We start from the raw sequence: 10,716 nt of genomic DNA, 5'->3' as shown, positions 1-10,716 counted from the left end.
TAAAAGCAATTGCTTGATCACATGATCTCCCCTAAATAGGAAAGAAAAATCACTGAGCTGATATTAAAACAACGAAGAGAAAAATAACATTTTCAATACTACTTTCAACCCTGTTTTTTCTACTAAATTCCTCTCTAATTTTTAGGACTTTGATTCCAATTTTTCCTGGAACAAGATATAAGATTTTGTCGTTTTCTTTTTCAAAATCATGGGATAAAGTCAGATAATCATTGTATCAATTGGACTTTCCGTTTAAATTTTGAGTATCATACATTCCAGTTTAATTGTAACTTGCAAAATTATTGTTCTTCGTCATACCTAATGAATACTCTTTGGTTTAATGAATTACCTCATCTAATAAAATGTAAAATGAATGAAAATAATATGGAAATTGCCTTATGGCTCTTGATTAAATGTGAAAAAAAATGTTATATCGTTCAGGATTATCGATTACTTACATTTATATAGACGGAGGGTGAAATAATCAAAAGAAGCAGCAGACTTTACTGACGGTGTGATGTTGAGTATATGATCATGGTAAGAGCCACAAAGTTACTCACTGATGAAAGGATGACGAAGCTAGTGGTAGATGGAGATTGGTTGCTCTCTGTGGAAGGGTGACGAAGCTAGGGGTAGAGGGAAGGAAACAAGTTTCTCTATAATGAAAGGGTTACGAAGCTAGTAGTTTAGATGGAGGAGACTGGTTGATTTCTGATAAAAGGGTGACGAAGCTAGTAGCAGATGAAATGACAGTAGTTGCTCTCTGATGAAAGGTTGACGAAGCTAGTAGCAGATGAAATGAGACTAGTTTATTTATGATGAAAGGGTGACGAAGCTAGTAGCAGATGAAATGAGACTAATTGCTCTCTGTGGAAGGGTGACGAAGCTAGTTGTAGAAGGAAGGAGACTAGTGTCTCTATAATCAAAGGGTGACGACGTTAGTGGTAGATGAAATGAGACGAGTTGCTCTCTGATAAAAGAGTGACGAAGCTAGTGGTAAATGGAAGAAAACTCGTTTCTCTCCGTGGAAGGGTGATGAAACTAGTGGTAGATGGAAGGAGACTAGTTTTTCTAGGATCAAAGGGTGGCGAAGCTAGTGGTTTAGATGGAGGAGAATAATTGCTCTCTGATGAAAGGGTGACGACGCTAGTGGTAGATGGAATGAGGCGAGTTCCTCTCTGTGGAAGGGCGACGAAGCTAGTAGCAGATGAAATGAAACGAGTTGCTCTTTGATGAAAGGGCGACGAAGCTAGTATAAGATGAAATTAAACGAGTTGCTCTCTGATGAAAGGGTGACGAAGCGAGTGGTAAATATAACAAGGTTTGTTACTTTCTGATGTAAGAGTGACAACGCTAGTGGCTTAGATGGAGGAGACTAGTTGATTTCTGATGAAAGGGTGACGAAGCTAGTAGTAGATGGAAGGAGATTAGTTGCTCTCCGATGAAAAGGTGACGTAGCTAGTGGTAGATGTAAGGAAACTAGTCTTGGCAGATGGAAGGAGACTAGTTGCTCTCTGATGAAAGGGCGAAGAAGCTAGTAGCAGATGAAATGAGAGTAGTTGCTCTCTGATGAAAGGGTAACGAAGCAAGTAGCAGATGAAATGAGACGAGTTGTTCTCTGAGAAAAGGGTGACGAAGCTAGTGGTAAATGGAAGAAAACTAGTTTCTATATGATGAAAGGGTGACGAAGCTAGTGATATAGATGGAGGAGGCTAGTTGATTTCTGATGAAAGGGTGACGAAGCTAGTTATAGGTAAAATGAGACTAGTTGCTCTCAGTGGAAAGGTGATAAAGCTAGTGGTAGATGGAAGGAGAATAGCTTCTCTGTGATGAAAGGGCGACGAAGGTAGTGGTTTAGATGGAGGAGACTAGTTGATTTGTGATAAAAATGTGACGAAGCTAGTAATAGATGAAAGGAGACGAGTTGCTCTCTGATAAAAGTGTGACGAAGCTAGTGGTAGATGGAAGAAAACTGGTTTCTCTAAGATAAATTGAACAAAATTAGTTTCTCTATAATGAAAGGGTGGCAAAGGGGTGGCAAAGCCAGTGGTTTAGATGGAGGAGACTAGTTGATTTCATTTTTCATTTTTCATTTCATTTATTGGTTTTTGCAACATTTTTCATAACAAAATTCTGGACATGAAAATACATATCTGAAACTTGACATCAAGATAATGAACAATAGTTTTGTATATAAATCCTCAAACATATCTTACATAAATGAAAATCATTAAGTGGTATTTTCTGTTACACAATACATAGGATGGTTGCAAGGGTCGTCACAAAAGCAAAGCTTGAAAACGTAACAACCCTGAAATATAGCCAAAATAATTAATATCTATTGTCATTAAACGTGCAGGTGCATGAGGGACTGGGGGGGGGGGGGAGGGAGATGCTTGGTCCTTAGCATGGAATTTTAGAAAATAACACGTTTTGTTGTTTGATTTTAATTTATACATGTTCTAGATAAAAGTCAATGTCTAATTAAAATAATGATAACAATGGTAATGATTTTCTTTTTTTAATTTGTTAGGTATTGGTTTAATTGCATTTCTTTTATAGTTCGTTTAAAGGAATAAAATGATCTTGTCAGCTTGAGTGAATCTGGCAATGCATTCCAAATATCAGGTCCCTGATGTCTTAGTGTTTTTTGTGCAAATAGTGTCCTGGGATTGTTTAAGTGAATATTATTGCATGTTCTTGTTGGATATGAGTGTAAATTGTTATTATATGAAAATAAATCCGTGAATACTGGAGGAAGCATGTCGTAATTATATCTATACATAAACAGTGCTATTGTAAAGTATTAATATCATTTATCTTAAATATTTTTTGATGAAAGGGTGACGAAGCTAGTAGCAGATGAAATAAGAGGAGTTCCTCTCTGTGGAAGGGTGACGAAGCTAGTGATATAGATGGAGGAGACTAGTTGCTCTCTGATGAAAGGGTGACGAAGCTAGTAGTAGATGAAATAAGAGGAGTTCCTCTCTGTGGAAGGGTGACGAAGCTAGTGATATAGATGGAGGAGACTAGTTGCTCTCTGATGAAAGGGTGACGAAGCTAGTAGTAGATGAAATAAGAGGAGTTCCTCTCTGTGGAAGGGTGACGAAGCTAGCTGTAGAGGGAAGGAGACCAGTTGCTCTTTGATGAAAGGGCGACGAAGCTAGTGGTAAATAGAACAAGATTTAATACTTTCTGATGTAAGGGTGACGAAGCTAGTGGTAAATGGAGACTAGTTGATTTCTGATGAACGGGTGACGAAGATGGTGGTAAATGGAAGGAGACTAGTGTCTCTATGATGAAAGGGTAACGAAGATAGTAGTAGATGAAATGAGACGAGTTGCTCTCCGATGATAGGGTGACGAAGCTGGTGATAGATGGAAGGAAACTAGTTTCTCTGTGATGAAAGATTGATGAAGCTACTGGTAGATGGAGACTAGTTTTTTTTTATTATGAAAGGGTGACGAAGATAGTAGTAGATGAAATGAGACGAGTTGCTTTCCGATGGAAGGGTGACGAAGCTCTCTGAGCTTCACGAAAGTTCGTGATTAAAATATTACAAAATTACACCAGTTTTGACGAATCCCTTCTGGAAGGAATCCTGTAGAATAAAATAATCATTATACATATCCTGGCTCTTAGAAATTCTGACATTACAACTGAAATCAACCCACTTAGTAACATTTTTTTAGTCACGTATATATCTTCATTACACATTATGAGATATCAACCAAATAAGGTTAACCCCAGAATCAACCATACCCTTCCAAAATACCATAAAATTTGTTAATTGCATTTGATTTTATCCTTTTTTTAAGATATGATAAAATGTTCAGTTGTATTAATCATTCTTGGTGGTATGAACTTCGTTGGAAATCGATGTAAAATTGCTGTATATAAACTGACTCTCGCAGAGCTTGGTAGATTTTCATGAGGGTATTCCTAGTCGACATGGTTGCAAAAGCTTCTCTTTCAAAGTGCGTGAAGATGTAAGCCCATTTCACACCTGGAACATAAACAAGAAATTAATAATAATAGAAAATATTTTGGTTCCGACGACTGTTTGGAATTTAATATTTAATTTAATACATAAACCACGCACCAAATATACAAACCTTATGGTTTGTTGTCACTTGATAATAATCATCCCTTTTTTATGATATTTCTACTTATGTTCTAAATCTATCGATAGAAAAAATATTAAACCGATGTAGTTGTTAGTTTGATTTTGATCACTGATTTTATTATTTCTAAGTACCTAATTTGTCTAAAGCCCTTTAATAATAGAATTAACGGTAATGTTGTGGAAAAATTTAATAAATGTAAAGAAATGTGTATCTGTATTAAAGTGTCAAATCAAAATTACGACAATTTAATAACAGCAATGTTAATAACGGATTACAAGATATAGACTGATACCATTGATTGATGTATACAAAGACATTGTAAAAAGAGTACTAGTGAAATTAAACTTACCGCGATAATTCAAACGAACGAGGCGATCGGTAAAAGGTATACAGCGTGATGACTAAAAAGCAAGAATCGGATGATCGTACGAGAGACTCAACGAATGAACGAGTGGACTGACGAAAACGTAAAAACAAAATCAACGGTTTATATTTTTCCTCGTCGAAAGTAAAGGCTTAACTAGAAGACGATTTCAACTAAAGCGCCACCTCAACGCGTTTCAGGAATATTCGTACTATCCCAGTCGCGTTTAGCATAAGTAACTGTCGGGCGATAATGCAGCAATCTTCTTGATATAATATTACAAATTTACCGAGCAAATTTAGTCGAAACCCTATACTAAGGCCTTAGATGTGTGACTTTTTCTACAAACCATGGCATTAATATTCGCCTCATAAACCAGCTCGACAAGATTCATAGATTCATTAAAATCATGACGTGATACAAGTATATTGTTCTCCGGGTATACATGACCATGATAACTGAGGTTTCAAGACACTCAGGTTGGCAAGACGACGAAAGCCGCGAATGTTGTTTTTTTCCGTCCAAATACCACCTTGCTAATGCTTGGTAGATATTTTTTGGGGTATTCCTTACCTGAAACATAAACACAATAAATCCATGTTAATCAAAATCTCGATTCTTATAATTATTTCTGAATGTGATGATTATGCACTAGATCTACAAAATAAAACAAAATTGTCTTTTCCACATTACATTTTACATTGTTTTTAATATAACTTTAATAATGTATTCAATATGATATTTATATATTGTGCCAACAACCTTTTAAACGAGAAAGCTACAGCTGCAGCTTAATTCATGTACAATTTTGCATAATCATCGATAAATGCCATTCTTGAATTGAACAATAAACGGTGCTATTATCGCTATCATAATCATCATCATCATCTCCATGCGGTAAACATTTTAGGTTGTTAATTATTTACTAATGTTTCATCTAGATATAATATCATAAAGAAAGTTAGGCCTATGTTTTCATACGATTGTTACAATTTGTTCCTTACAAGCGCATATAACGAACTATTCCAATTCAAATCCACTGATCCTTTGAGCAACAACATTCCTGTACAAAATAACAAAAATATGAAGCGGATGGATAGCCCATATTCAGTTTTGTCTACACGACACATGATGTCCATAATGGTAACAATGTCTAGATCTATTACTATAGCTATTGCATGGGACTGGCAATTGTTAGAATTATTAACTGTCCAAAAAGAATTACGGAAATTGTACAAAAACAATCTGAGCATATCTACATGTAGGAAGAAGTGGAATATTAAAGTATTCTAATCCTTGGTCTTTTTTTTACCTTAATTTTGGTTCTTTATCAGTTTCTATATCGATAGGCCTATTCATGATCCATCCATTCGCACTCACACTTGACTTATTGAGGATTACCATGGGAAATAATTATCCATGGTTTACAACTCAATCTGCTATTGGACTGTGTACTGAACCACACTATTATCCTAAGTAAAGTAGAAATTGTATGGAAATTCAGAAAAGGATATAATTGGCATGCTATCAATATTACACTAAAGTACTTACTCAGCACTTAGTTCCTCCTGTACTAAGAAGTAAATTGGGCAGCAAGCTGCCCCAAATCAATCAAACGAAAAATTAAAAAAATAATCAAACATACAAAATAAATGTAATATATCTCACCTTTTAAACGTTCGTAACGGATGTTCCTACGAGGGCAAACGTAATGCCTTTCGTATTCGAAATCGATTAACGCCCGAATATCGAATGTCTTTAATGCTTTCTACGATAATTTCACCTACCATAATTCTTGGCATGTGAAAGTGCAAGACGACCAAGAGGTGACGTCAGTTTTTTCCATTTTAATAATAGTGTTCTAATGGAGTTCAAGGAACTAATACGATATTTCGATTTTGTTTAATTAGTTTTTATTTTCTTCTTCTCTTTTGTAATTTCCTTTAAGTACTATAAACAAAATTCAGAGGCAACTTCTCCACCCCCTCACTGCCGGCACCGCCCCTGTAAGGAATTACGCCGAATCCTCGCTAACAATTCAACGAGATTTGTAGGGGGGAAAGCCTTACAACCTTTTTCTTTAAAAAAAAGTTGTAAAGCTTTCGGCACATATTCATTAAAAAATATTAAATGAATTCGATTACCCGTAGGTGACAACACAGCAATCTTCTTGATATGACACAATAACATTTATGGAGATGGGCTAAGATCAAGCTTCGGTCAGGCTCATATGGGGACCCTATCATTTTGCCTAATTAACTTACTCTACAAATCCTGGCACTAAAACCAAACCGTAACCCATATCCATAAATGTCAAAGTTTCATTAAGATCAGTAAGTAATATTGCCGTGTTGTTCTAGGGGTAAAATGACTCACTCATACAAATGTTCAGTCTGACATCTGTCCTCTCTCTGATATTGGCATGCATCCATGTCCACAGGAACATGATTTCAGCTCGAAACAAAATTTCCCTCTAAGATCCAGTGTTTTAAATATTTCTCCGCAGCTCCTCAAACAAGTCTCTGTCCGCTGATGTTCACAAGTTCAAATTAATAAATCAAGGGGAGAACAACCGTCCAGAGACCCATCAACAAACCCCCCGTGAGGTTCGGATTAGTCTCTGCGAAGTTCTACCTTAAAAATAGTGTCTAGTCCGCGCACGGAAAATATAGGGATCCGTCCAAGAAGAAATTTTTGACTGATCCTGCGTCTTGAGTTCTTCTGAAAGTATCCTGTCCACAAAGTAATAGCCATTTATCCAGAACTTGGCACTTGCAGTCACCAGGCTATATTTCTCAAGTTCAACATCGGAGGAGGCGTGGTGGATGAAGTGAAGGCAATGATAAGTTAATTAGGGCACAAATTTCTCCGGGAATTGAGTCTTTATTGTGGAAAAGTTCATGGTACTTTTCATTCAATCTCCATGTCTATATTTCGAGAAAAAAGGCCCCAGATAGCTTCAATAGATTTTTATTTCTGTGAAAACTGTAAAATTAAAAAGAAAATACAAAATAGCATTAAGACCAATGCAAAATCATTATGAATACCGGTACCAAAAGGTGTCACAAACCAACGGGGGGGGGGGGGGGCTTCAGCCAGTATTCGGGCACATACCGTAATGTTGAAAATTTTGGGTTGATTAACAAAATGTGCAATTAGCAAAATGCAGTATTTAGGGTGCAATTAGGAAACTGCAGATTTAGTTGATTACTCGACTTATCAAGCCCCCCCCCCCCCTCCGCCCCCTATATACGCATGTGCAAGGTGAAAATAATAAAACATACAGATAAGATTTTTTTTTAAAGAAGAGAACATAATCATGAAAATCGTTATATTGGATGGAGACAAATATATAATATCCGATGTAATTTAATTTCCATTTTTTTTCTATATAAATTCAGAACGAAACGAATTCTAGCTCTCTGAGATGTAATGGTATGATTGGAGATGAACAAGATCTATGCAAGTAAATGTTACTTAACACAGGTTCTGGGAACGGATCAAAATATAAGTACAAGCTTCAGGCGAGTCTTGAGAAATGTTTGGATAAGAAATCTTTCCCTCACATTAGTAAATACAAAAGTAATCTGATATGTTTGAAAAGAGTACTACCAAACTACTTACCTTGATCACCTTCGAAGTTTTGGCGGGTGGCACAAAATTGTTCCGCGGGCCACAGTTTCAGATCTCACGAGAATCCTAAGCCTGTATTCACATATTTTGCTAAAAAATATTTTGTTAAATGGGACTTTCTGTCTCTGAATCAGCCACTCTGCTTTTGAGAATGAAAGAATGGAATAATTCGTATCATGTTTAATAGCAGGGTATACGCTGGAACTCAACCAGTAGTACATATAGGTAATTAAATTTAGTGTAATGTTAATCTATTAATAGCAATGACAGCAAAGGCGTTGGAAATCCACTATTAAAAGCTGAACTGACTAACCTGATCAAAAATAAGAATTACTGTTAAGAGAAAGGCAATATATTATCTTATTTCATTTTATTAGTAAGAAAGATGGAAAACCGCCTATAAAAGCTGAAGTGGTTATCCTTAGTAAAAAGAGAGTCGTTATCAACATTAATGTTTAAATGTATCAAGCCTGAAAAGAGAATAATAACACTCATGGAGCGTTGTGGCCCAGTGGATTAGTCTCCGGACTTTGAAACAGAAGGACGTGGGATTAAATCCCAGCCGTGGCGTAATTTCCTTCAGCAAGGAATTCATCCACTGTGTGCTGCACTCGACCCAGGTGATGTAAATGGGTACCGGCAGGAAGTAATTCCTTAAAAAAGATGTGTGCGCCTATCTTAGCCGGGGTAAGATGTGGGGTTAGATGTGGGGTTAGATGAGGGGTAAGATGAGGGTAAGATGTGGGGTTAGATGTGGGGTTAAATGTGTGCGCCTATCTTAGCCGGGGTAATAATAATGGCAGGGCCCTTTTTAAAGCGCCATGAGCACCGAAAGGTGGACCTGTGCGCTAATTAAGTAGCCACAATTAATAATAATAAACATAATCCAAGTTACGAAAATTACATGCCAAAATCAATTATTTGATAAAGATACATGAAATATATGATTTAAAAATAAATTTTGTAGTGTACTTTTCCATTCTTTTGAGCAACACTGCTTTTCTATAATGAAAGAAGAGAAACAATAACATACATTAGCATAGCCGGTGGAAGACTGAAGCTTAAATTGTATACACCATAGAAAATTATGTTCTTTATTAATGATTATCTTACAAATGCTAACGAAAAATAACGGTCATCACTAATGTAAGAAGGATTAATCGAAAACCACCAACATCAGTTGAAGTGGATTCACTTCGTAATAAAGGAAATAAAACAAGTCTGGAAAAATGAGACGTATAAAAAAACCGAAGTACACTTGAATAGCATAATAAATCAATTATAATTTTCAATCAGCACATAATATTGGACTTTTGTTTTTGTATCAGCCGCCCTGCTTCTAAGAATGAGGGAAAGAGACCAAAGCATATCGTGTTAGTAGGACACGGAAGCATGGTTAGGGGGTGCTAGTAAGACAGAGAAAAGAACGTCAATAATAATCTGAAAAGGTTACCTTACATCAAAAAATACATTGTTAATGGTAATGATAGCAGGGTCACTGGAAAAAAACTCTCAAAACGGAACTGTCTAACCTGGAAAATAAGAGCCATTATGAATATTCATGTTTAAAAAGTATCAAGCCTGAAAAGAGAAGGCAATAAAGATCAGAAGTTAAGTTATATAGAAGACGGCCAGTACCAGCTGAAGTGGTTTTCCTTGATGAACAACAACAAAAAAAGAATCATTGTTCATATAAATGCATCCAGAAAGAAAAGGGAAAAATATATCAGAAGTGGAGAAAACAGAAATGCACTTGTATTAAATAATTAATAAATAATAATTTCATTAAGTATTATTGGATTTTTTTTTTTTGATCATCCGCTCGACTTGTGAAAGAACGAAAAGAAAGGATATTATGTACGCGGGGCACAATTAAGGGGGTACTCCCAAGGCTTTATAAAAAAAAATATTGCCTATGGTTTTTTTAAGTGTCAGTACAAGAACGCCAAGATCTTCTGTGGTGGTTTCGCTATATACATGTAGGTTAAAAAGAATAATCATTATCAATATTATTATTAAAATGCATCCAACCGCTGGAAAAGGGCTTGCAAAAACCGAGTGGCTACTTTGTGTAAATAGAATAAAAAATATTGTATAATATCTTAATTAGGACATCATATCAAGTTGGGTCCGCTAAGAGCTGTTTGCCTGTTTGGGTAACGTAATTTAGAGTTGTTAGCATTGGTATCATGATATATTCTCTATCTATAAAAATGTACTACTTTCGTAAAACACTGCCAATAAACGCTGATGCGAAGCGGCTAACCTGAGTAAATAAGAATTATTATTATTAGCATTGTCTTTAATCCTATCCAGCCTAAAAAGGAAATAAAAAACATACCACTGAGTTACTGATTCTGCTGTTCAAATCATCGTGACAGTCTTATCTGGATAACAGTGTTCTCTATAGGTCTTTGTTGCCATCAAAACAGTGATTACTTTGTCAAAAGATATCTCCTGAATAAAAATGAAATATCGCTAAAACTAAGCTGAAATTAAAGTAAAGAGAAAATTAACATTTCAAACATTAACTTCAACCCTGTTGTTTCCTTCAGATTTTATCAATAATATTTTATGCTTTTTGATTCCAGC

Source organism: Lytechinus pictus, chromosome 7, assembly GCF_037042905.1.
Source record: "Lytechinus pictus isolate F3 Inbred chromosome 7, Lp3.0, whole genome shotgun sequence".
Classification (NCBI taxonomy): domain Eukaryota; kingdom Metazoa; phylum Echinodermata; class Echinoidea; order Temnopleuroida; family Toxopneustidae; genus Lytechinus; species Lytechinus pictus.
This window is presented reverse-complemented; position numbering follows the sequence as displayed.